The sequence below is a fragment of the Rhinopithecus roxellana genome, chromosome 12 (assembly GCF_007565055.1).
Source record: "Rhinopithecus roxellana isolate Shanxi Qingling chromosome 12, ASM756505v1, whole genome shotgun sequence".
Classification (NCBI taxonomy): Eukaryota; Metazoa; Chordata; class Mammalia; order Primates; family Cercopithecidae; genus Rhinopithecus; species Rhinopithecus roxellana.
Window position 1 is genome coordinate 47,305,577 of NC_044560.1, and position 27,170 is coordinate 47,332,746.

Below are 27,170 nucleotides of genomic sequence, written 5' to 3' on the forward strand. Positions count from 1 at the left end.
ATAGATTCTTCATTTGTCTGATTCATTCAATGGCATGGTGACTCAGGGCTGAACAAGGACAGACAAGTCTCCTGCCCTCAGCAGTTTGCATGTTATAAGTGGGGGAGATATATAATCAACTTGTAAATTCAAAAATCTATATTTTAATTTCCAATAGCAATCACAGTTTAAGGAAAAATAAAGCACTATATTAAGACAAGGCTATAGAAAATGAATAGGTAAGGTGATTAGAGAAGAATTCTTGGAGGAGAAGATATCTCAGCAGAAAGACTGGAAGGAGTGAGCCATACATAGTTCTAAAGGAAAGGCATTCCCTAAACAGGCAAAGCCAGTGGCTCAAGCCAGTGTGGAAGGGGAAGTGGTGGTGGTTGAGATTAGAAAGGTAAGCAGAGACCAAAGTCTGTAGGCTCCCGTTTAGCATGATAAGGCATTTATATTTTATTCCAAGTGTCATGGGAAGCTTTTGGGAGCCTTTTTTTTTTTTTTTTTTTGAGATGGAGTCTCGCTCGATCGCCCAGGCTGGAGTGCAGTGGCGCGATCTCGGCTCACTGCAAACTCCACCTCCTGGGTTCATGCCATTCTCCTGCCTCAGCCTCCTGAGTAGCTGAGACTACAGGTGCCTACCACCATGCCCGGTTAATTTTTTTGTATTTTTAGTAGAGATGGGTTTCACCGTGTTAGACAGGATGGTCTCGATCTCCTGACCTTGTGATCCACCTGCCTCGACCTCCCAAAGTGCTGGGATTACAGGCGTGAGCCACCGTGCCCAGTGAGGGAGACTTTGTTTATTGTTAACTTGTTCTCTACTCAGTTCCAAAAAGAGGTAGAAAGAATTTTATTTATTTATTCAGCAATTATTGAGTATTAACCATATATCACCTGGGTTCAGTGCTAAAAGAGTTGTGACCTCTGTAATCAAGTGACAGAATAAGAAAATGACATGAATGACTAGAAAAAAGTAGAATGTGGAAAGTTACAGAAAAGAGGGAAAAATACTACTACTACTACTAATAATAATAATATAGCAAGAACATGAACCACAAATATCAATGGAGTCCTTTCTGTGTATTTGGTACTCTGTATGTATTATCTCATAATGACTCAGTGTCTTGTGGACTATTATTATTATTCTCTGAAGTCAGAAATTAATACTATAGCAAAGTAATACTATAGGTTTGAAAGTGAACAAGTCAGGAAGTCAGGATTTGAATCCAGGGTTGTCTGATTCCAAAGCAAAAGGTTGACCAACTTAGAGGAAGGAGCTAACGAGATAAGCAATTGTGTTCTCCAGTATTTCCTGAAAATAACAACGATCCTAAGTTTGGGCAACTCAATATGTATAGCTGCTGCTTATAGGAATAAAATATTTTATCTACTGCAGGTGGATCAGATTGATTTCAGGTATATATTCCAAAATTAAACAAGTATGGCATTATAAAGTTGGGCATTAATTTCTTTAAAAATGATTATGAAACACTGCAAGGAAAACCACCCACAAGCTGTTATTTTTCCTTCATAAAACACGTTACAGTTTGTAATAACTGTGTCCTTTTTGTTCTTTCCTCATTTTTTCTTTCCTTCTCTACTGTACTGTAGTCACCAGAAGGGTAAAAACTGGGTGTTTTCTTCCCCATGTTATCTCCAGAGCCTAACACAGTGCCTGAAATACAGTAGGGGCTCAATTACGATTTGTTGGATGAATGAATGAATGAAACTTCATTTCATTTCTTTGCAAGGCCTGCTTTTACTGCCATGTACCACTCCAGATAGCATGCAGAGATGGCAGAGAGCCTAACAAACACCTGAGGTATTTTGCAATTCATGGCTGACCAGTGCTGACCCTTGATTTAATTAAATCTTTCACTTGTGAGTGAATCATTTCTTTCATTAATTAAAATAGGATACACATATGTCTCTGTAAAGTGTGTGTCAAAAGAAAGCATTCCACCTAAAATATACAGGAGGCGCTGACCACCACGGCGAGTCATCCATCATAATCTGCTAAAAAGATGGGCTCTGAAATTAGAACTAACACAATCATCTTTTATGCCCTCAAAAATCTTAGTTGCAGCTTCTCAACCAATCTGTCAGCTCCTGCGTTAATATAAGGAGGAATGCATAGGGTGAAGTCGTAAGAGAACCGTTTATTTTGGAGGGCAGAGCATGCTGCCCTAGCACTCCAGGAATGCCATCATCTCTAATAAGTGCTTGGAGCCCTCGCTCTCTGGAGACTTGCATCTTGACAATTAGAGCTGGAAGACAGCAGGGACTGCACTGTTGCAAGACAACACGTGCTTCTTCAAACCCTCTGGAAGTCAAAAAGATGCTAGCAAGAATGAATGGTGCTGTTGAAGTGGCAAAAGCAAGTTTATGTTCCATTCACCTTATGGTTGGTCTTCCCCTGCAAGAAATCAGATGCAAACATCTATTTGCAATCTTTAGTTCTAGGAAACAGCATGTGTATCCAGCCATCTTTCGAAATATTTTGTCTCAGAGTAAACTACTCGCTGGCCGAACTCCAAAGGTCTCGATTAAGTACCTTAACCTGTATAAAAATCACCACTGGGGATTCTCTAGGCAAGATGAAATGGAAGGAGGAATAAGGCATTGAACAACTCCGCCCGCTTCAGAGTGCCTCAGGTTCTCTAAAAGCCGTTTTAAACATCCTGCAAGATTTCAATGCAGGCATTTTTGAAAAAGTAAGAAATTATAAAGCTCATTCTCTCAGTGAAGTGTCAGGCTCCTTAGGCGTAGGAATGATAAACACTTCCCTTGCATATTTAGGAGGTTGTTTCAGAGGAGGCCAAGTGATTACTAAACCAGTCGTGGCAATTGAATGTGTTTTATTACTATACTTTATGTTGAGTACTAACCACTCTTTTATTTTTTCTCGAAATGAATCCTGTAAGGCAGACACAAGAACACTGAAGGCGTGATAAGGACCTTTGTGATCATCGATGCTATTTCCAATGGTGAAAGGGAGGCTCCGAAAAGTCAAGCGGCTCGTCCCAGGCCATGTGGCGGGCTAACGGCAGAGCCAGGGCTGCCGACCATGTCTCCTGTCTCAGAGTCCCAGGATCTTTCTCCTGGGAAGATGTACGATGTATTTCCTCAGCACAATGCTAGGTACACTGCCAGTGGGCTCGATTAATGCATTGATTGTAGTAGAGTAAGAGAATCAAAATTACATGATGAATCAGCACTCAGGAAAAAATTAATAGCTTTTATTAAACTGCAAGTCCAACTCATTTGGGTTACTACAGAGGATGGGCTCAGTCACTGTTATTTTCATATTTCTTGGTAATTTTCTCCTGCTTTCAACACTTCTCTAATACTCATTGGGTTATCTTCTGGGTCATACACATCTATCTTTTCATACATATAAGTGAAAAGAAGTGGCATGTATGTAGGTGATTCAACATATATTACAGGTGGATAATAACATTGGCAAATTAATCGTTCATGTGGTATAGAATAGTAATAAATCTTGAGTTGCTCTCGGTCCAAATGCCATCTCTGACACTTAGAAGATGTGTGGTTTCACATCGCTTATCTTGGGCTTTTAAAATCACTGAGCCACAGTTTTCTTCTCTGTAAAATGGGAGTAACTACCTACTTTATAGGATTGTCATGAGGCTAAATTTTAAAATCTGAGGTTACTCTTGGAACTCCCATTATGTATGTAATTTAATTGTGTATACACATATGCAAACAATATTAGAACATGAGCAATGAAAAAAATAGACTAATGAGTTTTCTTTATATTGATCAAAACTCTTACAATAGGTCATTTTCAAGAGCATCCTTGTGCTATGAGGTGGTGCTATTTCTTCTCTCTGTGCCCCATCCCATGCCACCCCCATTTGGGCACTTACTGACCCTTGTCTTCAGAATTGCAGTAGCCTCCTCTCTGCCCCTGCCCGCCTCCCCCCCACCGCCCACCTCTTTCTCTACTGCCAATCTAGTTCTTCTTGGGTAACTTTTTTAAAGCACATATTTGGCTGTGCAGTCTCTTAATTAAAAGCCTTCAATGAGTCCTGTGCCTTATAGGATAAGGCAGTAGAATCTGATCTCAATCTACTATGATGCAGCCTCATTTCTACTAGCATCATCTCCATACCTTGTGCTCTCACCAAACAGGACTACTCACCGTTCTCTCCACACCCATGTGCTTACACACCTCTGCCTTTGCTCGTGATGTATTCTTGCACTAGAATCTTCTTTCCCCACTTCATCACCTACTGGATTCTTAATCATCCATCAAGGCCCAGCTACAATTTAGCCTCTTCAATGAAGTCTTTCCTTATTCTAGTTCCCTCACGGCAAAATTAACTCCTTTCTCTGCGCTTTGATGTGACTTTGTTCTTATCTCATGAATAGCATTTACCACATTAAATTATATTTTGTTTTATATGTGTCTGTCCCCAGCTAAACCTGGTTGAACAAACATTCAAAGCCATTCCTTCTTTCCACATCTATGGCTCTCTTCCCCACTGAATTCAAATACTGCCTAGAATTATTTTTAACCACTGCTCTGAGCAACCCTCTAAATCCATCAGAGTTGACACCAGAGTGAAACATAATTGCCATTCTGTAGCTACATTGTGCATGCCATGAGTGCGCGGACAGTGTTTTATTTATCTCCCAACTTCCAGTACCTAATGCAATGCCTAGTGCTTAATAAATATTTGTTAAATACACGAATGGCAAAGCGTGACAGCACTGAACTATTACATGTGAACTCTAAGGAACAATTTTTGGTGCTGAGAGTATGGAGTCAGACCCAGGCTGTTAATACTTGACACCATACTTCATCCTCCAGACTGTGGGATATGGGAATGTAAACTCTGGTGGTAAAAGGAGCTCAGATTTGGGTAATTGTGGCAAAGTACTTAGTCTTGCAATACCACACGGGGCAGGGTGCATGGTTAGGATTTCAACCAGGATTTTATATGAACTTGGGAGAAACATGACATTCATATGATAGCAGTGCTTAAGCGTTTTACACACACACGCATGCACACGCGAGCGCACACAAACACACAGACTTCGTTGGTAGAAAATAAACTTCCCATGTACAAGTAACTTTTCATATTATATGGAATTTATTAGACCTGTGGTAGGATATTTATCTTCTTTGCCAAAATATTTTTAAATAAGTTTTTATATTTAGGAATTTTTCCATTTTTTTATTGTGGCAAGATACACAGATCATAAATTTACCATCTTAACCATTTTAAATTATACAGTTTAGCGGTATTAAATAGATCCATAACACTGTGCAACAGTCACCGCCATTCATCTCCATAACGCTTTTACTTTTGTAAAACAGAAACTCTATACCCATTAAACAATAGCTCCCCCATTTCCCCCTCCCTCTCAGCTCCTGGCAATCACCATTTTACTTTATGTCTCTATGATTTTGACTACTCTATGTACCTCATATAAAGGGAATATGTATTAGGTTACTGCAAAAGTAATTGTGTTTTTTGTGATTATTTTTTTTTAAATAGCAAAAACCACAATTACTTTTGCACCAACCTATAGTATTTGTTTTTATGTGACTGGTTTATTTCACTTAGTATAATGTCTTCAAGTTTCATCCATGTTGTAGCATATGTCAGAATTTACTTCCTTTTCAAGGCTGAATAATATTCCATTGTATGTATATACTATATTTTGCTTATCCATTCATTCACTGATGGACATGGGCTGTTTCCATGTTTTAGCTATTGTGAATGATGAGAACATGGATGGAAAACATGTCTTCTAGACCCTGCTTTCAATTCTTTTAGGTATATACCCTGAAGTGGAATTGCTAATTCTATTTTAATTTTTTGAGGAACTGCTGTACTGTTTCCCTTAGTGGCTGTTCCATTTCACATTTCCACCAACAGTGCACAAGGATTCCAATCTGGACATCCTCACCACATTTATTATTTCCTGTTTTTTTAAAAAATACTAAATATCTTTTAATTGGTGTGGAATAGTACCTCATTACAGTATTCGGGTTTTCTATTTTTTCATAATTTAGTCCTGGTAGGTTTTGTGCTCCTAGAAATTTGTTCATTTCATCTAGGTTATCCATTTTGTTGATGCACATGTATTCCCTTACGATCTCTTTTATTTCTGTAGAATCAGTAGTCATGTCCCACTTTCATTTCTAATTTTGGTAATTTGAGTCTTCTCTTTTTTTCCAGCCCATCTATCTAAAAGTTTACCAATTTTGTTGATATTTTTAAATAACCAACTTTTGTTTTCATTGATTTTCAATATTATTGTTCTACATTTTTTTTATCTCTGCTTTAATCTTTATTATTTCTTTTCTTCTGCTAGCTTTGGGTTTTATTTTTCTAGCTCCTTAAGTTAGTTGTAAGGTTAGGTTGTTCACTGGAAATCTTTCTTGTTTATAAATACAAGCATTTAGAGTTATAGATTTCCCCCTTAGTACTGCTTTCACAGGTCCCATAAGTTTTGATATGTTGTGTTTTCATTTTCATTCATTTCTGAGTATTTTCTAATTTCCCTTGGGATTTCTTCTTCGACCCATTGGTTGTTTATGGACATATTGTTTAATTTCCACAAATTTGTGAACTTTCATTTTCCTCTTTTTTGACTGATTTCTTTTTTTTTTTTTTGAGATGGAGTCTTGCTCTGTCACCCAGGCTGGAGTGCAGTGGCCAGATCTCAGCTCACTGCAAGCTCCGCCTCCCGGGTTCACGCCATTCTCCTGCCTCAGCCTCCCGAGTAGCTGGGACTACAGGCGCCCGCCACCTCACCCGGCTAGTTTTTTGCATTTTTAGTAGAGACGGGGTTTCACCACGTTAGCCAGGATGGTCTGGATCTCCTGACCTCGTGATCCGCCCATCTCGGCCTCCCAAAGTGCTGGGATTACAGGCTTGAGCCACCGCGCCCGGCCTTGACTGATTTCTAACTTTATCTTGTGATTAGAGAAGATACTTCTATGATACCTGTCTTTTAAAATCTATTGAGATTTAATCTGTGACTTAGCATATTGTCTATCCTGAAATGTTCTGCATATGTCTAGTACACATATGCAATTATGTAGTTTATTGTGTTAACTTCCCTGTTTCCTTACTTTTCTGTTTGTTCTATTCATTATTCAGAGTGAAATATTGAAGTTTCCAACTAGTATTGTAGAACTGTCTGTTTCTGTCTTCAGTTCTGTCAGTTTTTGCTTCATGTGATTTGATGGTATGTCATTAGGTGTGTAAATATCTATAATTGTCATATATTCTTATCATATTGAACTTTTAATTAATATGTAATGTCCTTCTTCGTTTCTTCTAAACTTTTTTGATTTAAAGTCTGTTTTGTGTGATATTGGCATAGCTACCCCGCTCTCTTTTTGTTACTGCTTGCATGGATTATCTTTTTCCATCCTTTCACTTTCAATGTATTTGTGTCTTTGGATCTAATGTGAATCTCTTGTAGACAGGAGATGGATGGATAATAATTTTAATGCATTCTGTTGATATCTATCTTTTGATTGGAGAGTTTAATTCTTTTGTATTTAAAGTAATTACTCATAAGGAGGAATTTGCTTTTGTTAGTTTGTGATTGGTTTTCTATGCCTTATAGATTTTTGTTATTTCCTACATTACTGTCCAATTTTGTGTTTAGTTTATATATTGTAGTGAAACATTTAAATTCCTTCCTCATTTCCTTTTGTTTATATTCTATTGCTATTTTCTCTGTGGTTACCATGGGGATTATATTGAATATCCTACAGTTGTAACACTCTAATTTGAATTAATACCAGGGTAACATTGGTAACATATAGAAACTCTGTTCTTTCACAGCTCCATCCCCACCCCTTTCGGCTGTTAATGTCACAAAATTATATCTTTATAAATTGTATTCCCCAAAACATAAACTAATGATTCTCTTAAATGCATTTGTATTTTAAATTATGTAGAGAACGAAATGTGGAGTTATATTCCAAAGTTACAATAATACTAGCTTTTAGACTAATACTTTAAAAATATGTTAGCGTCTTACATCATATAGAAAAGAAGTGGAGATAAAAATGGATGTTATAGGCCGGGTGCAGTGGCTTATGCCTGTAATCCCAGCATTTTGGGAGGCTGAGGCAGGCAGATCACCTGAGGTCGGGAGTTCAAGAACAGCCTGATCAACATTGAAAAACCCCATCTCTACTAAAAATATAAAATTAGCCAGGCGTGGTGGCTCATGCCTGTAATCCCAGCTACTTGGGAGGCTGAGGCAGGAGAATAACTTGAACCCAGGAGGCGGAGGCTGAAGTGAGCCAAGATTGTGCCACTGCACTCCAGCCTGGGCAATAAGAGCGAAATGCCGTCTCAAAAAAAAAAAAAAAAAAAAAAAGAAAGGAAGAAAAAAAGAAAGAAAAAATGTTGTTATAATACTTCTAGCTTTTGTAACTTTCCATTTATATACCTTTATTGAGATCTTTATTTCTTCATATGGTTTCAGATTATTGTCCAGTGTCTTTTCATTTCACCCTTTAGTACTCTGTTGAGCATTTCTTGTAGGGCATGTGTAATGGTAACAACCTCTTAGCGTTTGTTTATTTGGGAATGTTTAATTTCTCCCTCACTTTTGAAGGACAGTTTTGCTGGATATAGAGTTTTTAGCTGACAGATTTTTTTTTCTTTTAGTACTTTGAATATATTAGCCCATAGCCTTCAGGACTTTAAAGTTTTTGATAAGAAATCTGATTATAATATTATTGCATTTTCATGTACAATCATTTGCTGCTTAGTGATAAGGATATATTCTGAGGACTGCACTGTGAGGCAATTTTGTCATTCTGTGAGCATCATAGAGTTTACTTACCCAGAGAGTATAGCCTGCTATACACCTAGGATATATGGTATAGCCTATTGCTCCTAGACTACAAACCTATACAACATGTTACTATACTGAGTACTTATTGTAGGCAACTGCAACACAATGGCGATCTCAGCTCACTGCAACCTCCGCCTCCGGGGTTCAAGCGATTCTCCTGCTTCAGCCTCCTGAGTAGCTGGAACTATAGGCATGCACCACAATACCCGGCTAATTTGCAGTAATTTCCAATGTCCTATCTTCAAGTTTGCTGATTGTTTCTTCTGCCTGTTCAAATCTGCCTTTGAATACCTCTAGTCAATTTTTTTTTGTTTCAGTTATTGCACTTTTTAGCTCCAGAATTTCATTTTGGCTTCTTTTAGGGTTTTCTATATCTTTATTGATATTTAAATTTTGTTCATACAGTGTTTTTCTGATTTTCTCCACATCTTCAGTTCTTTGAGCGTCTCTACAACAGTTGTTTTAAAGTCTCTGTCTAGTAGATCGACTATCAGGTATTTTTCAGAAACAGTTGGTAATGTTTTTTTTTTTTTTTCTTTGAGGCGGAGTCTCCCTCTGTCGCCCAGGTTGCAGTGCAGTGGTGCGATTTCGGCTCACTGCAAGCTCCGCCTCCCGGGTTAACGCCATTCTCCTGCCTCAGCCTCCGGAGTACCTGGGACTACAGGCACCCCCCACTGCGCCCGGCTAATTTTTATACTTTTAGTAGAGACAGGGTTTCACCGTGTTAGCCAGGATTGTCTCGATCTCCTGACGTTGTGATCTGCCCGCCTCGGCCTCCCAAAGTGCTGGGATTACAGGCGTGAGCCACAGCGCCTGGCCAGATTTTTTTCTTTAAATGGGCCACACTTTTCAATTTCTTTGTGTGAGTTCTGACTTCTTTGTTAAAAATTGGACATTTGAATTTAATAATGTAACTCAGGAAATCATTTTATCTTTCTCCTCCAGAGCTTACTGATTTTTACAATTGTTTTTATTTATTGTTTTTGCTTTTGTCTGATATTGTAGGCTATCTTTGTGCCAAGGTTCAATCTAAGGTATACATTTAAGTTCTTCTTAGGTCTTTTCCGAGCCTTGCCTTTCCCTGAGCATGTATAGTCAATTTCTAATTTTCCCCATATATGTCTTGTTTTGAATGCCCTATTCTTTAATGTCTGGCTTCCAAAAAGAGAAAAAGAGAAAAATGAAAGGGGAGAGAGGGTGCTAGCCCCTTAAATCCTATAGAAGCCACCTCAGTTGGAGGACAAGGGGCTTGCAACAATGTGGGGAGGTGCAACAACAGTGACTTCCTGCCTCTTTGTAGCTCTGTGGTTGGAAGCAGCAACTAGTTATCAGAGGACAGATTTATGATATTTGGAAGACAGGTGATTTTTCCCCACCACAGTTCCTGTAAGCTGTGTGTAAGGGAGGTGGAAGGTGATGAGTAGCTACTACTGTGATAAGAGTTGAAACTGATTGAAATTAACTACAATTACCCTACAAGCCTTCCTCTGAAAGTCACAAACCTTCAATAGATTCCAAAGTTCCAAAATAGTTGCATCAGACAGATTCTACCAATATAATTGTTGTCTAAGCGGAGAGACAGATTGTTGGTGCTCCGTACTCTGCCCTCCTCCCAGAATTCTCCTATATCCAGTTTCACAAGAAAAAATACATACAGCTTTATAATGTAAGTTAACAGGAAAGTAAAATTCCCTTTATAGAAATGACAATTATTATTATTGTTAATATAAACATTGATTGGATCTTCGCTGTATATCAAGAACTGTCTTAGCTCTATGATAGGCACGGTCTCATTTGGTTCACAAAACAGTGCTATGAGATTGGTACCATAATAACCTCCAATGTACCACAAGTGAGATTCAAAACAAGATATGGAGGAGCCTCTCTGAATCTATTCTGGTTCAGGGGCTACCTGATTTAAAACAAAAAGATAAAAGCTATGCTACACTTCAAAAACCACACTCTTTTTCTTCTCTCTTTTTAAAAGTTTTACCCTACTTTCAAGCTAGCAAGTTAAAAAACCACACACTGGGTCAGGCACGGTGGCTCACGCCTGTAATCCTAGCACTTTGGGAGGCCAAGGCGGGTGGATCACCTCAGGTCAGGAGTTCAAGACCAGCCTGGCCAACATGGCGAAACCCCATCTCTACTAAAAATACAAAAAGTAGCTGGGTATGGCAGCAGGTGTCTATAATTCCAGCTACTTGGGAGGCTGAGGTAGGAGAATCGCTTGAACCTGGGGGGTGGAGGTTGCAGTGAGCTGAGATCTTGCCACTTCACTCCAGCCTGGGCAAAAGAGCGAAACTCCATCTCAAAAAAACAAAACAAAACAAAACACTACACACACACACACTTTTAACCATGATGTTACAGTATCTCACAAGAATCCATATTGCATTCTGTATTAGTCAGCTTTTCCCACAATAATGCTGTGTAATAACTACCTTAAAACTCAGTGGCTTAAAAGCAACAAGCATTTATTCTGTGTTCAAAAGTTTGCAGATCAACCAAGATTTGGCTGAGTTTGGCTGAGCTCATCTGGGAAGTTCTGTGTTTGTATTTGCTCCATATTTGCTTTTTTTGGTGTCTAGTCTAAAGAAACGGTAGCTACCCAGGGCATGTGCATGTCAAGGCAGGCTACCAGTGCACAAGATTGAAGCTAAGCCGAGCATGCACATTTAAGGCACATGTCATGTCCACGAACACTTTATCAGTCAAAGCAAATTGCATGGCTAAATTCAACATCAATGGGGGAGAGAGGTACCCATGGTGGCAAGAGGAGGGAAGTAGATATTTACTAAGTAACAGTACAAAGTATTGTGCAGTCTTTTTATTTATTTGTTTTTCATAACATTTGAGTCAACTTAATCCTTTTCATTTGGACAGGTATTATTTCAGTTTTACTACTGTGCAAAGATGCAAAATTCCAAAGCTGCTACTGAAGATTTCAGCCCTTCCAGCCCTTAGGTAGTTCTATGCTGAGTCCTAAAATGCTGGCTATTGAACTCTTCAGAATGGTGCCATTGTTGGCAGATCTCAAATCCACACTATTCTTCACCTGATTCCCTGCCAAGTCCATAAAGGTGTTTATATTTTTTAAAAACCCTGCAATAAAAGTTTGATTTCCTCAAGAGCAATGTATTTTCAGAAACCCAGAAGCTTTTTGTGAACAGCTCTTATAAAGAATCAGAATAAGGTCGTCGTGTTTTACAGCAGCCTTAAGAGGGCACTTAGTTCAATCTTCTCATTTTACAGATGAGGAAACAAATAGTTTCAGTTTTCAAGCTTTCAGTTGTCATATACAGTGGGATAAATTATTTTTCATGTAAAGAAAGCAATGAGAAAAAATTCTTGGGTGACCTTTTCATGTCTTACTGCAACTATAATTCTGCAACAGAGATCTCTATTTAGTTGATTTTATGAGAATCCTCATATGACCTGCCAACTTTATCACTACAACCAACTTCCCTGATTGCCTATGAAAAACAAAAATTAAGTCTTTATAATCATGGGGATCTTCTGCTTTTAGAGCCAGCAGAATAGCGTAGAGACATCTAGTCGCTTCCTCCAGTGTCCTGAGGCCATCCGGGACTGTTTCCTCCTTGGAGAGGCACGAAGCCCTACTTTTCAGAAAGAGAATGACAAGCATTGTTTCAGGCCAGAAACTTCCAGTATTGAGCTAATGTTTTCCCCTGTTATAACTGTAAAGTTAGAATGAAGCGTGTGCTGGGAGTGAGACTAAGAGCAAAGATTAGAAAAAGCTAACATAAAAAGTATAATTCATTAGATAAATATATTGAACACCTCCCATGTTGTCAGGTCTGGTGCTAAGGCACTAAGGTTATGCTGTGAACAAGACAGAAAAATCCACTGTGCTCACACAAAGCTCACAATGCTTCCAGTCTAGCCTGGACATGTAGCTAAAGTGTTATGGAAACGAAAGTACAGGGTGTTATGGCAGCATGCAGTGTGGGGTTTAACCTGGTGTATGTGGGGGCCTGAGGAGAGACAGTTTTCTAGGCAGAGAACAGACACCATGCAAGGGCTTAACAGAACTGAGAAATGGCCAAGAAGCCAAAGCTTAGCAAGGAAGGGGTGACTAATAAGAGGCTGGACAGGTAGTCAGGGCCCAGGCTGTGGGAGGGGACTTAGAGGACAAGGGTAGAGCTTTGGACTTTATTCTAAGGATGAAGAGGAGACATTCTCTGAAGGCTCTGAAGTTGGGGAAGGATATACAGTAATTGGATTTACTTTATAAAAGGAACACCCTGGCTGTAGCGTCAAGAATAAATTGGAGAGGGGGGAAAAGAGGGAACTGGGGGAATCTTAGAGAATTCCATCTAGAACAAAATAAGAATCTGGCTGGTGAATCCAAATATTCCACCCAGGTTGGCTGTAGATTTTGTAGAGAAAATAGGCAGCGTGAGTGTGTTTGTGTGTGCGAATGTGCATCCATATGTTCATATACTAAATAAAGCATATTGAAGGCCCTCTCTTATGGTGTATGTATATATATTTTTTCTTTTATTTTTTTTCAAGAGAGGGTCTCGCTCTATCACCCAGGCTGGAGTGAAGTGGTGCAATCTTGGCTTACTGCAACCTCCACCTCCCAGGTTCAAGCGATTCTCGTGCCTCAGCCTCCCAAGTAGCTGGGATTACAGGTGCACACCACCACACCCAGCTAATTTTTGTATGTTTAGTAGAGATGGGGTTTCGCCATGTTGGCCAGACTGTCTCGAACTCCTGACCTCAGGTGATACACATGCCTTGGCCTCCCAAAGTGCTGAAATTACAAGCGTGAGCCACTATTCCCAGCCTCTTATGGTATATATTTAAGGTGTAAAACGTGGTGTTTTGATATACATATACATAGTGAAATGATTACTAGCAAATTAACATATCCATCTCCTCACAGTTACCTTTTTGGGGGGAATGGGAATAGTGAGAACATCTAAAATCTACTCTCTTAGCAAATTTCCAGTATGCAATACAGTATTATTATTATTATTTTTTTTGAAATGGGGTCTCACTCTGTCACCTAGGCTGGAGCACAGTGGCACGATCATGGCTTACTGCAACCTTGACTTCAGTTCAAGCCATCCTCCCACCTCAGCCTCCTGAGTAGCTGGGACTACAGGTGCGTGCCAACATGCCTGGCTAATTTTTTTGTTTGTTTGTTTTTTGTTTTGTTTCATTGGTAGAGGTGGAGTTTTGCCATGTTAGTCAGGCTGGTCTCGAACTCCTGGGCTCAAGCGATCCTTCCACGTCGGCCACAATACAGTATTATTAACTAAAGTTCTCATGCTGTGCATTAGTGCTCTAGACTAATCCTACATAGCTACAACTTTGTACCCTTTGACCTATGTCTCCCTATTTCCTCCTCCTCCCCACCCCAGTAACCACCATTCCGTTCTCTGTTTCTGTGTATTTGACATTTTTAGATTCCAAGTATAAGTAAGATCATGCCACAGTGTCTGGCTTATTTCACTAAAGTCCTTCAGGTTCAGTCATGTTGTTGCAAATGGCAGGATCTTTGAAGGGCCTCTCTTATCCTAAACTCACCCAAAATTTCCAGATAACCCAGGGATAGGATGACTCCTTTGGGGTTTGAGAATGTCTCTGGAACATGCTGCTTAAAACACAAGAATGGCCTTAAAGGCAAAGCTGGAAAATTGGACACATATATTTAGCTCTCTTTCTTCCTGAAACCCACTAACACAAACACAAAGAAAGTGGAAACAAAGACAGCAGCGAAATGTTGAAAGTTAAAATGCTGTGGAGAACTGGTGACTGGCCTGCCAGATCCCATCAAACTGCACATGGAGCCTGCAGTGGGAAACGCCAAAAGCAACTCGATTCACATTCAGAGCAGTGAAACAGCGCAGGACTGGTGGCACTTGGTACCTCTGGAGGTGAGAGTGAAGATGGCATTGAAGAAGGAGGGTTGGTGGAAAGAGTTTTAGAAGCAGTTAGACCTCTCACCGTGCCCTATCCCCTCATGCCACGCAGCCACATGGCTCCTTTTCCACTGTAGTAAATGGTAGGAGAGACTTATTTTCTGGAGACAGTAACCAGGGGGTTTCTGAACTACAGAAGCCAGAGAGTGCGGAGGTCTGGCAGGATGCTGTACTGAAAACAGAGGGATTACAGACTATGGAGGAGCAGACTGAATATTTGGGTTCCAGCCTTCTTCTCACACTTGGCTCCCGGAACACAGCAGCCAGGCACACACATTCTTCAAGTAGGGGACTGAAGAGTCTTCTCTGGGCATCTGATCAACCCAAGAGGAGAAGCCTAAAGTGAGGGTTCCCTAGAAAACAGTCAAGTCATGTCACTCCCAGTGCCAGGAAGAAAGCTATGTGAACACGAAGGCAGAGATCAGGGCGATGTGTCTACGAGTCAAGGAACAGCAAAGATTGCCAGCGAACCACAGGAGCTGGGAGAGGCGTGGAACAGAACCTCCCTCACAGCTCGCAGAAAGAATCAACCCTGCCTCTGGAACTGGGAGACAACACATTGTTCCTGCCTAAGCCACCCAGTCTATGGTACTTTCTTTTTTTCTTTTTTTTTTTTTACTCGTCATCGTTTTTTTTTTTTTTTTTTTTTTTTGACTTTTATTTTATGTTTGGGGACACACGTGCAGATTTGTTACATAGGTAAATGCCGGTCACATGGGTTTGTTGTACATATTATTTTAATCACCCAGATATTAAACCCAGTATCCAATAGTTACCCTTTTTGCTCCTCCCCCTTCTCTCACCCTCCCTGCCCAAGTAAACCCCCGTGTCTTTGTTTCTTTCTTTGTGTTTAAAAATTCTTATCTTTTAACCCCCACTTATAAGTAAGAGCATGTAGTATTTGGTTTTCTGTTCCTGCATTAGTTTGCTAAGGATAATAGCCTCTAGCTTCATCCATGTTCCTGCAAAAGACATGATCTCATTCCTTTTTATGGCTGTATAGTATTCCATGGTGTATATGTACCATGTTGTCTTCATCCAATCTCACTGATAGGCATTTAGATTGATTCTATGCCTTTGCTGTTGTGAATAGTGCTGCAATGATCATTCATGTGCATGTGTCATTATGGTAGAATGATTTATAGTCCTGCGGGTACCTACCCAGTAGTGGGATTGCTGAGTCAAATGGTAGTTCTGTTTTTAGCTCTTTGAGGAATCGCCACACTGTTTCCCACAATGATTGAACTAATTTACACTCCCGCAAACAGTGTATAAGCATTCCCTTTTCTCCACAACCTTGCCAACACCTGTTATTTTTTGACTTTTTTGTAATAGCCATTCTGGCTGGTGTGAGATGGTATTTCATTATGGTTTTGACTTGCATTTCTCTAATGATCAGTGATATTGAGCTTTTTTCCATATGCTTGTTGGCCACATGTATGTCTTGTTTTGAGAAGTATCTGTTCATGTCCTTTGCTCACTCTTTAATGGGGTTGTTTGTTTTCTTTTTGTAAATTTGTTTAAGTTCCTTATAGATGCTGGATATTAGACCTTTGTGTGGTACCTTCTTATAGCAGTCCTGGTAAACAAATAAACATGGTATGTGGGAGCTGATTTCCACATGCTCCATGAAGGAAAGACCTGTGTCTCTGAATCTTCCTCTGAAGGAAGGAGGAAAGGAAAGCAGAGAAGAAAAGAGGGAGGGAAGGAAGAAAAGGGGTGGGCCACAATGCACCTGCACCTGCCTTGACCCCAGCTGGAAAATCTGCCTTTGTGCAAGAGGGTTTATACTTCTGTATTGAATCCTTATATAACCAGAACATGTTCGTAACACTGGTAGTTGAAAAATAAATACAAACATATATACATATCAAAGAAAAGCAGAAAAGAAAATTCTTCTTCTTTCTCCAAGTCTCCAAATGGGAGAGTAACTGTTTGGTAATGTTGAGGTTAATAAAAAGAATACTGAAGTCAATAAAGGATGAAAAATGTTTCATTTTAATTTGTTTACTGTAACTTTTTCCCCCTGACCAAATGAGATAACTGCTTTGGGGCAGGCCGGCTCTTGCCTCACTTCCTAGGAACTCACAGAGCCAGGGAGACACTGACAGAGGATGTCCTTTCTGGATTTGCTTGGGAACATTCAGAAAAGTTTCCAAAGATTGGCCCTAGATGGATAGCGGCAGTAAGGGAATAGCTACCATTTCCACTCAGTTGTTCAGGCTCCGGTACATGATACATAAACCACACGCAGCCTCACTGCGGTTCAGAGGTTAAAAGTTATTAACTGAAATCAATTGAAATAAAAAGAGCCACATCTGCCTTGGTACACAATTAACTTCTCCAGACGGCTTTGGCCTGCACTGCAGGACACACACACACACACACACACACGCACGCACGCACGCACACATTCTCAGTAACCCTAGGGGAGAGCAGAGGCAGCTGCGGGAGCCAAAAACCTCCCCAGTCCTAATTAAACCCTCAAAGTTTCCAGGCAACACAGCCAAGGAAAAAATCATTTCCAAGCCGAAGACCCCCAGCCCCCAGCCCCGGCAAAGGAAACGGGTCGTTTGGTTTAATCAGCCCATGTGCACATTCTCTCTCCCCAGGTTGCCAAGACGGGCCTGTACCTAGCAGAGGTATTTGTATAATCAAAGCTTCTGGAACTTTCCCTGCCAAGGCTACCAATGTGAATAGGCTCCTGAGGTAAAAATGTTCTCCCCGCTGGGGACGGTGCCCTTGAAGTCTACATCAAAATCAAGCCAGGGTCACAGCTGTTGCGGCACCCCACAGTGGAAAACTTGCAAGAAATCCCAGCCTGAACTACTGCTTTGCCTCAGGTCTACAGGAAACAGGCCCCAGAGGAGGGGAGAGAGAGAAAGAGGAGAGAGGAGAGAGGAGAGAGAGAGAAAGAGAGAGAGAGAAACTAACTTTGGGGGTGGGAAGACAAAGGCACCTGAGAAACTTTCCTCTTCACGGAGACAGCCCACACCCACCCCAGTCACCTTCATCCCTCTTATGTGAGCTGGGGTTCCCGCAGGTTGGCCAAGAACCACTAGGTGGCAGCAGATTAACTCTTCAGATGCCGGGATGAACTGGGGGCAGTTAGGAGCTGAGTATGAAAACTTTGTGTCTGGTCACTTCCCTCAAAGGAAAGAAAAAAAAAAAAAAAAAAAAAAAAAAAAAAAAAAAAAAAAAAAAAAAAAAAAAACGACTTTTTCTGTACCCCAAAGATCTTTGGCTTGCAGTTTAGGTATTGGAGAAAAATCTATGAGGGGTTAACATTGCTTCTTGGGTCACCCGTTCTTATGATGGCTTGAGTTAGGGTGAAATGCAATTGTATATACACTCCATGTTGTATAACTTTGATGACACTTGGTTCACACTTGGTTCAAGGGACTGAAAGATCCTTTAAAAAATTTATGCTCACATTCAAATTCTCTTCAACAAATGCTAAATATAAGAATAAATGAGTGTGTTCCATTTTCCAGGGACAGTGCTAATGGTCACCTAGATGGCCAAGACCCCTGCCCTCTGGGAATTAATGGGGAAGACAGGCATTAAAAAAAAATAGCATTCTTGCACTTAACCACTTTGGATGAGTCAAGGAATCCAGACTTAAATTTGCTATGGATAAAGGAGAAAAAATAAGTTAAAGGAGAATAGGCTTATGAAAGTCATTTACATTAAGCTTCAGTTACATGGGAAGGTAACAGGTTTTTGGGGCTTAGGTTTTTAGGGTGGCCAGTAGCCTAAAATATGGGAGCCACCAGAAAGAAACTTTACCAGCATGGTCTATATATGCTTGCTGTCCAAATGACAAAGAAAACAAATCTTTCTCCTGAGTGTTCTAGCCTCTGCAAAGCATCCCCTCGTTCTACCTATTAAACCTCTGCCACAAATATAAAAATAATGTGGTGTTGATTGGAGTAGGGGGCCAGAAATGTGAAATTGATTTACTTTAGAAAGGAGAGAGAGCTACCAGTCACCAGAGGAATAAATCCAGAAAGCAAAGAAAGGGGCTGGGGTGGAACAACAAGTATTCTTGTAGTTGAGCTTAAGAGAGTTTGGGAGGAATATGGAAAGAGGCAGGAAAACAATTAGGAGGAGAGGGCCATAAATGTGTGATATATATGACTTGAGAGAGATAGGCAAAGACAATTTTAAGATGTTTTGCTGTGCATTTGGGATTCCCTTTGATAGGCTTCAAGAGAGTTCAGTAAAGATTAAAATTGCCTTATAATTATTTGTATTTCTTGGACTGCAAAGTCACCTAAGACAGAAGCACACATTGTTGGGGGAATCAACCCTCTTCCCTTTCCCATTTGTCTAGGTGGTAAGGCAGGACTCAGATAATTTCTTTTAGGAAAAGCCATGTCAGCGTGTCTGGTAGGTCACACAAAACATAATTAGTATGCTAACCCTCATACACAACTTCTCATTCTTAATGGGCAGCCTCAGACTTTTTGAATTTTTTTCTTTAAGTTCACCAAAAAGACAGAAAGCATCACAGTAAGACAGCTCTCTGATCCACAGCGACTTGGGACGGTGATATCACACTGTTTTCTTGTACCATCCCCTGTACTTATGCTGGGTACATGGCAGGGCTAGGAGGTGTTTGATGGAATTGGGGCTCATAGTGGCCTACTCTCCTAGTGTCTTACTTGAGACAAGAACTGTTATGTCTTGGAGAAACTTATATGAGTTTGATCCTGGAGTCATGACGATCCCACAGGCCAGCCAGTTCATACTTCCGTGCTTGTATGCATATTTTTCCTTCTGCTGGACTCCCCTTACCCTGACCCATCTCTTTGCCAGCCAACCAGACTTCTGGTCTTCTTGGCAAATTCCTACTCTAAAGTGAAGACTGTTGACATGTCCTGGCCTCTGTGAAACTTGCCCTTGCCACTCACCCACACCCTCTTGTACATAACTCACCCCTAGTATAGCTGTGTTGTGTTCCTATCTACCTTTTTTTTTTCTTATTTCTTCTTCTTCTTATTTTTTTTTTTTTGAGACTGAGTTTCACTCTTGTCACGCAAACTGGAGTGCAATGGCATGATCTTGGCTCATTGCAACATCTGCCTCCTGGGTTCAAGTGATTCTTTTGCCTCAGCCTCCTGAGTAGCTGGGATTACGGGCATGCATCACCACGCCCAGCTAATTTTTGTATTTTTAGTAGAGGCAGGATTTCATCACATTGGCCAGACTGATCTTGAACTCCTGACCTGAGGTGATCCACTCACCTCGGCCTCCCAAAGTACTGGGATTACAGGTGTGAGCCACCGTGCCTAGCCCCTATCTACCTTACTACAGTGAAGACACAAATTATCTTTCTGTCTTTGGTGCCCAGTACAGTGCCTGATACGCAGGTGATGCTCAGTATATGACTGGACAAAGAGCTGTTACGTGACTTGTCATTCCATGTTAGGGAAGCCTAGCTCTCGAAAAGCCATCACTTTCCAAGATCTCTCCTAGAATTCAAACTAAAGGAGGTGCCAGGGAATTCAATCAGTAACTCATGCTACTGGTTACAATATGTATTTCCCAGTCTTCAACTGCAGTCTTAGAAGGAAGCTCACTCACATTCACAGAAAATGGAGGAAAACATCCCAATGAAATGACTTTCTGTTCATTACAGCTGCAGGAGTGTGGTTCTCAAAGCCTCCAGTAATGGAAGTTTCTGTCCTTATACTTCTGTTTCTGCCATGAATTATCCTTTGAATTAAAACATATCTATACTAAAACATATATATATAAAATAGTACTCCATGCTCATTAAAGAAAATTCACAAAATAGAGAAAAGCAGAAAATAACAAAATAGTTTTCAATCAGTCTCACTATTTACATAGTGTAACATTTTGGAGTATGAATTACTCTCTTACTTATGGAATTTAACAAAAACCAGATGACAACTCATGCTGTCTGCTAAAATCAGGGCCAGATTCACTAGAAAATGCATAGGTGGATTTCATAGTTGGTTCCTGCAGCCACATGCAGGGAGCGCCTGTGGGCACACCCTGGCAAGCAGCACTGGGCGGGGGAGCTGAGTTCCCGGAAAGCGTGAATTAGCACGGTTGGGTGCCTTTGCGTGATCCTTATGGGGCTTTGTACGGTGCCAGCCCCTGAAGTCATGACAAGCCTCAGACCACAGTTCCTTCCAGATCCCATTCATACAATTACTAGTCAATCCTCCAGGCTTCAGTGATGGACACGAGGCCCTTCGTAAAAATCAGACCTCCCTAACAGCCTCTTGAGCTTTGTTACCTGTTTCTTAGACTGAACTTGCCTTGTGCTGCTGTAATCCATGAACACTGGCATCCAGCACAACACTTTTCCTTCGGACTCTTAGTAGCAACTCCAGCAGTATCACTTGTTGATGTAATGGGACACACAGGGCACCAGAATGAAAAAGAAAACATGGCAGAAAGATGAAACCTTGTTGAAGTAAACAAATCAAAGCAGCTTTCAGACTGAGAGAGTGGCCCACCAGGATGCCTTGCCAGAGAGCTGGCGCTCCTTCATGTGCATGGGATGACCAGCCCTGAGAAAGCACACGCTGACTTCACACTACAATGGATTTATGCATGTGCATATATACTTGTTTTATTTAACCTAAGAAGTATTTCTGAGCCCAGAGTAATGAATCAGCACTGGATGTAGATAGAGTTAACCTGCACTCTCTGCCAGTAGTTGGGGATGAAAAGATGCACATATGCATATGACAGTCCAGCGAGGGAGGCAACCGTGCGCCTGTGTGGAGGGAAAGGAATCGCATATTCATCGAATGCTTACTCTGTGCCAGGCATTGTGCTAGGTGTTTTATAAAATTAGCACATTTAGTCTTCTCAACAAGAAACTGATGCTCAAAGAGCTATTTACTTTCCCAACTCATACTGATGGAATTTTTGTTTTCTTTTGTTTTTTCAAACACGGTCTTGGTTTGTTGCCCAGGCTGGTCTCAAACTCCTAGTCTCAAGTGATCCCCCTGCCTCAGTCTTCCAAGTAACTGAAATTACAGGAGCATGCCACTGTACTCATACTGAATTTTTAGCAAAAACTCAAAACCCAAGACCAAGTCCATTTGATAGAGTGGCAGTGGGAAGCATTTTAGTGCAGATGGGCAGGTTTGGGGTACAGCCTCATTGCTGTCTGCTTTGCCTTGCTTTCTAAATCAGCTATGGCTCGGGAGTGACACTGGCCTCAAAGAGCTATTCAAGTCAACTGCAGCAGGCTGCCTCCCAGCCAGATAGGACTATTTCTCTGCTTTGTAGGCTTCTAGTTTTGAAGGAAGCATTTAAATTCTATCTGTCCTTCCAGCTAAGCTTCAGTCTTCACTTTCCTCCTTCCCTGACAATGCAAAGGAGTGAGTGGTGGGATGGATTTGATCTGCAGACTCCGATGGTTTGTGCTATCAGTTGTAAGCTGCAGGTACATATCCTGATGTTTTTGAGTTCTTGTTCCTCATCCATACAATGGGCACAAAAGCTACCTCATAGGGTTATGATTTTGTTTCTTGAAATGTAAAAAGTGGTGGCTCACCCAGCACATGAGCCTTTCAACATCAATAAACGTTAGCTCTTGTCCCTTCACTGCTTCCTGAGCTCCATCAGCACAGACCTTCATGTGCTGCCCATTCCGTGTCTTAAAAACTCTATTTTTTTCTGTGCATCTTAATCTTTAACCCTCCACTGCCACCACCACCGCTGTTCCTCCCCGTTACCCTTACGTTTTTTGAGGAAAAATACCTTGTCACCTATCAGGACTTTTGAGAATGTGGGACCCATGGCAAACATAAAACAACAACAAACAAATTACATATATGATGGACTGATCAATTTTATCTTGACACTGTATGCTGACTGCTAAGTGAGGAGCTGGAAGTGGTGTGCAGGAGTCGCCTCATACTGGCTTGTGAGAACTGTGTTACGTTTTCAGGAAATGATTCACAGTTATTAAACTGTGGGTAGCTTAAGGTTTGCCATGGTAGGAGTAATTACACCACAGTAATTGGCAAACATTACAAATCGGAGCTTTGCTCCCTCGGCTTCCCACTCCCAAATACATGCACAGAGCCAGTTGTGTGCTATGTTTCTTGATAGTCTAATTTCTGGTGCATCATCATTTGCTAGCAAGCTTCCAGATGATATTTAGCTTAATTTGACCAAAGTAGAAGCCTTCAGGGTTATCTTTAGTCTCCCAATACTGATAATAGGATTTCTAGCCTTAGAGTTGAAAATGTAAAGATTTCACTTAATTAACCTTTCCGCCACTGGAGAACTGTCTTCTATAAACTTCCTGATGAATGACCATCTGGTCTCTACAGAACACTCTTAAGGAAAGGGACCTCACTTATTATCTTCCAAGGCATGCTTTCTCATGAAGAGCTCCAAGATTATTCAACAAATTTTCATAATGATCTGTCTCTGCTTTCCCTGTAACTTCCCCCAGCTGTTCTTGGATCCACCGATTTTTTGTAGCAAAGCAGAACATGTGTACCCTCCAAGTGATAGCACTGAGCAAAGCTATCAGGTTGTTCCCAGAGCTCCTCTTTGTTGGGCTGCATGGCTTTCATTTTCTAATTGTTAACACCCCCTCACCATTGTGGCTATCCAAGAACTGAACAAAATATTCTAGATTTAGCCAGCTTAGTACAGTAAACTGAGACTACTGCTTCCCATATTTATATCTTCACAAGCATACTACACATTTAGTTTGTGTTGTACTTTGGAAAAAATTAATTCTTTTTATGCACATTATTTTCAAAGTGGGCCAACTTAATGCTGTACCTACACAATTCATTTTAGGAACTCAACACTTTACTTTGATGGTGGTTATAATGCCATATTCTCATTACTGATGCATTTTTTTGAGTATCGATTTTGATATTGATCATATTTATTTAGTTAATTTTTAGTTCTGTGATCTCTCCTATAGACCATCCTATAAGTAGATTTTCAAGGTTATCTATAATATTTACAAATATTCAACCAGTTGGGGTTTTGCCAACTTACTATTACATGATACAAGTTTCTGGAATTTGGCCACAAAGATACCATAAGAAGGTTTGTCCAATAGTTTGCTGAAATCAGGTATGTTTCTATAATTCCTTAGATTTTCAGTCTAGTCACTTAATCAAAAATGGTAATGAATTTAATGTGGTATGCCTTGTTTTTAGAGAACTCAGTTGGTTTCTGGTAATCATCTACTTATTTCCTAATTTGTTCATAAATGTATTTAGTAATTGATTTTAGAATTTTTCCCTGAAGAAAAACCTGATCCATGATTTCTGATAGCTATCTTTTCTTGTTTGTTGAGATTCAGGATAACATTTTCTTTTCTTTTTATTTTTGTATATGTTTTTAAATTTTGTGGGTTTTTTTCTTCCTCTGATGTCAGGATGACATTTTCTTAATAACCTTTTTCATATTTCTGCAGTTTACTTTCATGTCACATGGATTCCGAGGCACAGAATCTTGCAAGTCCCAATCATATCCTGTGAAATAATTTTTCTTGTCTTCTAGTATACCGCTGTCCAATGAAAACATGATGCAAACCACAAACGTGGGCCATGTATGTAATTTTACATTTTCTAACAGCCACATTGAAAAGTGAAAAGTAAAAAGAAATGGGTAAAATTTATCTTAACATATATCATTTAACCTACTATTTCCAAAGTATTATCAACATACAATCAATATAAAAGTCATTAATGAGATATTTTACATTTTACACTGCTTTAAAACCTAGTGTATGTATGTTTTATACTTACAGTAAATCTTAATATGAATTAGCCACATTTCAAATGCTCAAAAGCCACATGAGGTTAGTAGTTATTATATTGAATAGCATAGGTATAGACTTAGACTCATTTCAAGTGTCCAGACTTTTTATGATGATGATGTTTTACTTTATCTTATACTTCCATCTCGTGTTCATGGTATTCATTATTCCCACTTCGGCATGAAGTTCTCACTCATAGTCAAGTCCTTGCTAAATATGAGTGGAGTGGCCTTGCTTTCTCTTTGTCTATTAATATTAACGAGGGTACCTTTTACAGTTAAACGCCATAAAGAAAGCTCGTTAAGGGCAACAACATCCCCTAGCACACAAGTCTCCCTAGAACCACAAAATGGGTACGGTACAGAGGCCTGGGAGCTAATTCTCTCCAGATGTTTGCAAAGCAAGCAAGACCAAAAGGTGGAAACTGAAATTACTAAACACTTAATAAGGAGCTGATGGAACCAAGGCCCCAGGGTTGGCTCAGCAATAAGTGAAACAGAGACCCTGTTTGTTCAGAGGAACTTCAAAGCCCCCTATAAACTCCCCAGAAAGGTGAGAGGCAAAAGCACTACAGAGAATCCAGCATTCCTGCAAAGTCAACTTGAGATGCTTCCCTTGGTGCTTAAGAAGAAGACTTAGGGGCAGGTCTGGTGAGCAGATGTTTGACTTTTGTTTATGCCCATGATTACATCCTGTAATGTACATGTCAAATATAGGCATTTCTCTAGCTAGGCCAAAGGGGACAAACTAATTAAACATTCGGTTGTGTTTTGTTTTGTTTTTAAAGAAAGAGAAAATGCTTTTTCTGTACTAAGTATCACTCTACACCAAAACTATAAAATTGCTAATGAGACATAGCAGATCCAAATAAAATAAAATTGGTTATATTTATCTTCATTTTTTCTTCCTTCTTTCCCTTTAACAGTAGGATGAACAGCATGGAGTTTTGGCTAAAATCATAATTAAAAAGGAAGAAAGACCAATTAATTAAAGAGGGGAAAGGCCAATTAATCAAGTGTGGTATCAGTTGAAAGTCTGACAAGCTATCTCTTTGGTCACTGTTATCTGGCAGGAGAAAGGCTTCCAGGATCCAACTCTATAGCTGGTGTTTTTTGTGGGGTTTTAAATTCTTCTTCTTTTTTTTCTTTTTTTCCATTGCTCATCACTATGACCTGGCAGGTATGTTCTGTTGGTCTCTTATATCTTTCTTTGGGATTCAGAGAAAGAATGAAACAATGGTAGCCAAAAAGGAAGACAAGAAAAGCAATCAAAAGTAACCCGTCTTCTAAGCAAAATAGCTGCCTTAGGTAAGAGTAGAGAAGGTGACTCTCATTAAATAGTTAGTGAGAGTCAGAGAAAAGGACAGCCCTTGCATCATTGCAAACTGAGGCAAAACCCCATCTCTTTGGACTTAGATATACCTAGGTTGGATGTTCAGCTCAGTCACTTACTAGGTGTGTAACTTTTTAGGTTGCTTAACCTCTCGGGTTTCCGTTTCATCATCTCTAAAGAGGGCATGAAAACAGTACCTCCTTCCTAGGACTGTTGCAAGGATTAAACACGGCAATAGATGCACAATGCCTAGCACAAGGTAAGGGATAACTAAAGATACCTAGGTGATAGCCTATTTATTACTCACCACCCCAGGTTTCTGTTAGCTCTCTTCCTGCAGGAAGATGCTCTTTTGGTATACATAGCTTAGCTTTTGGTAGATTCCATGATTTGCGGATAGATTCATTTCCTTCTTAACCGCCAAAGAGTGGATTCATCCAGGTTGCTCCTTGGGCTAATTCTCTTCATACAGAAAAGGGACAGTCTCAACTGAGTCACACACTTCGTGTTTTTAACTCTGGGCACTTGCTGGAAGCATGGCTCTCAGAAATGGTTTTCTGAGTTGGATCATTGGCTATGGAGTCATGTGTCACCCTGTACCCACACTTCCCTCAGTTCTCTTTCTTAGCACTGTTGTGCAAATGATCAATCACCATAATAAAGCATTTTACAAAGTAATGATTTGACAAGAAAGAGATAAATGTAAACACTACCCAGACAACACACTGTGAGGAGAAACATCTGGATGTCCACAGCTTGCTTCCTGTTGAGAGAGTTTGGGAACTTGGGGATTTTAACAGTTGGACAGGGCTAATTTTGGAAAGTATTTCACATTTGTACAAAAATGCAAAGCTCACATTTTTTACACTTCACTCATCAGATGAGAGACTGGCGGTCAACTTCCCAGGCTTCTCTGAGAACAAAAGGGACTGAATTAGGAATGGAGTGGAGGGTTTTTCTTTTCTTCTCACTCACTCAGGTTTAGGGCACCCCTTCTTTTCCCTCATCAGGACTTGGGTTTCCTTGATTTCCTTTCATTGATCTTCGTTTCCTTCTTACATTCAGTTCCCTTTTAGGTGCTGGAAATCTTGACTTGGAATTCTGACTTGGCCACCAACTGGATTGCTGCTCTTTGGTAAATCCTATAATCTCTCTAAGCCTCTGTTTCCTCCTTTGAAAATAAAAATTAATAATAATAATAAGTACTTGGCCTTGCCTTTCATGCGGTTGTATATATCAGGTCT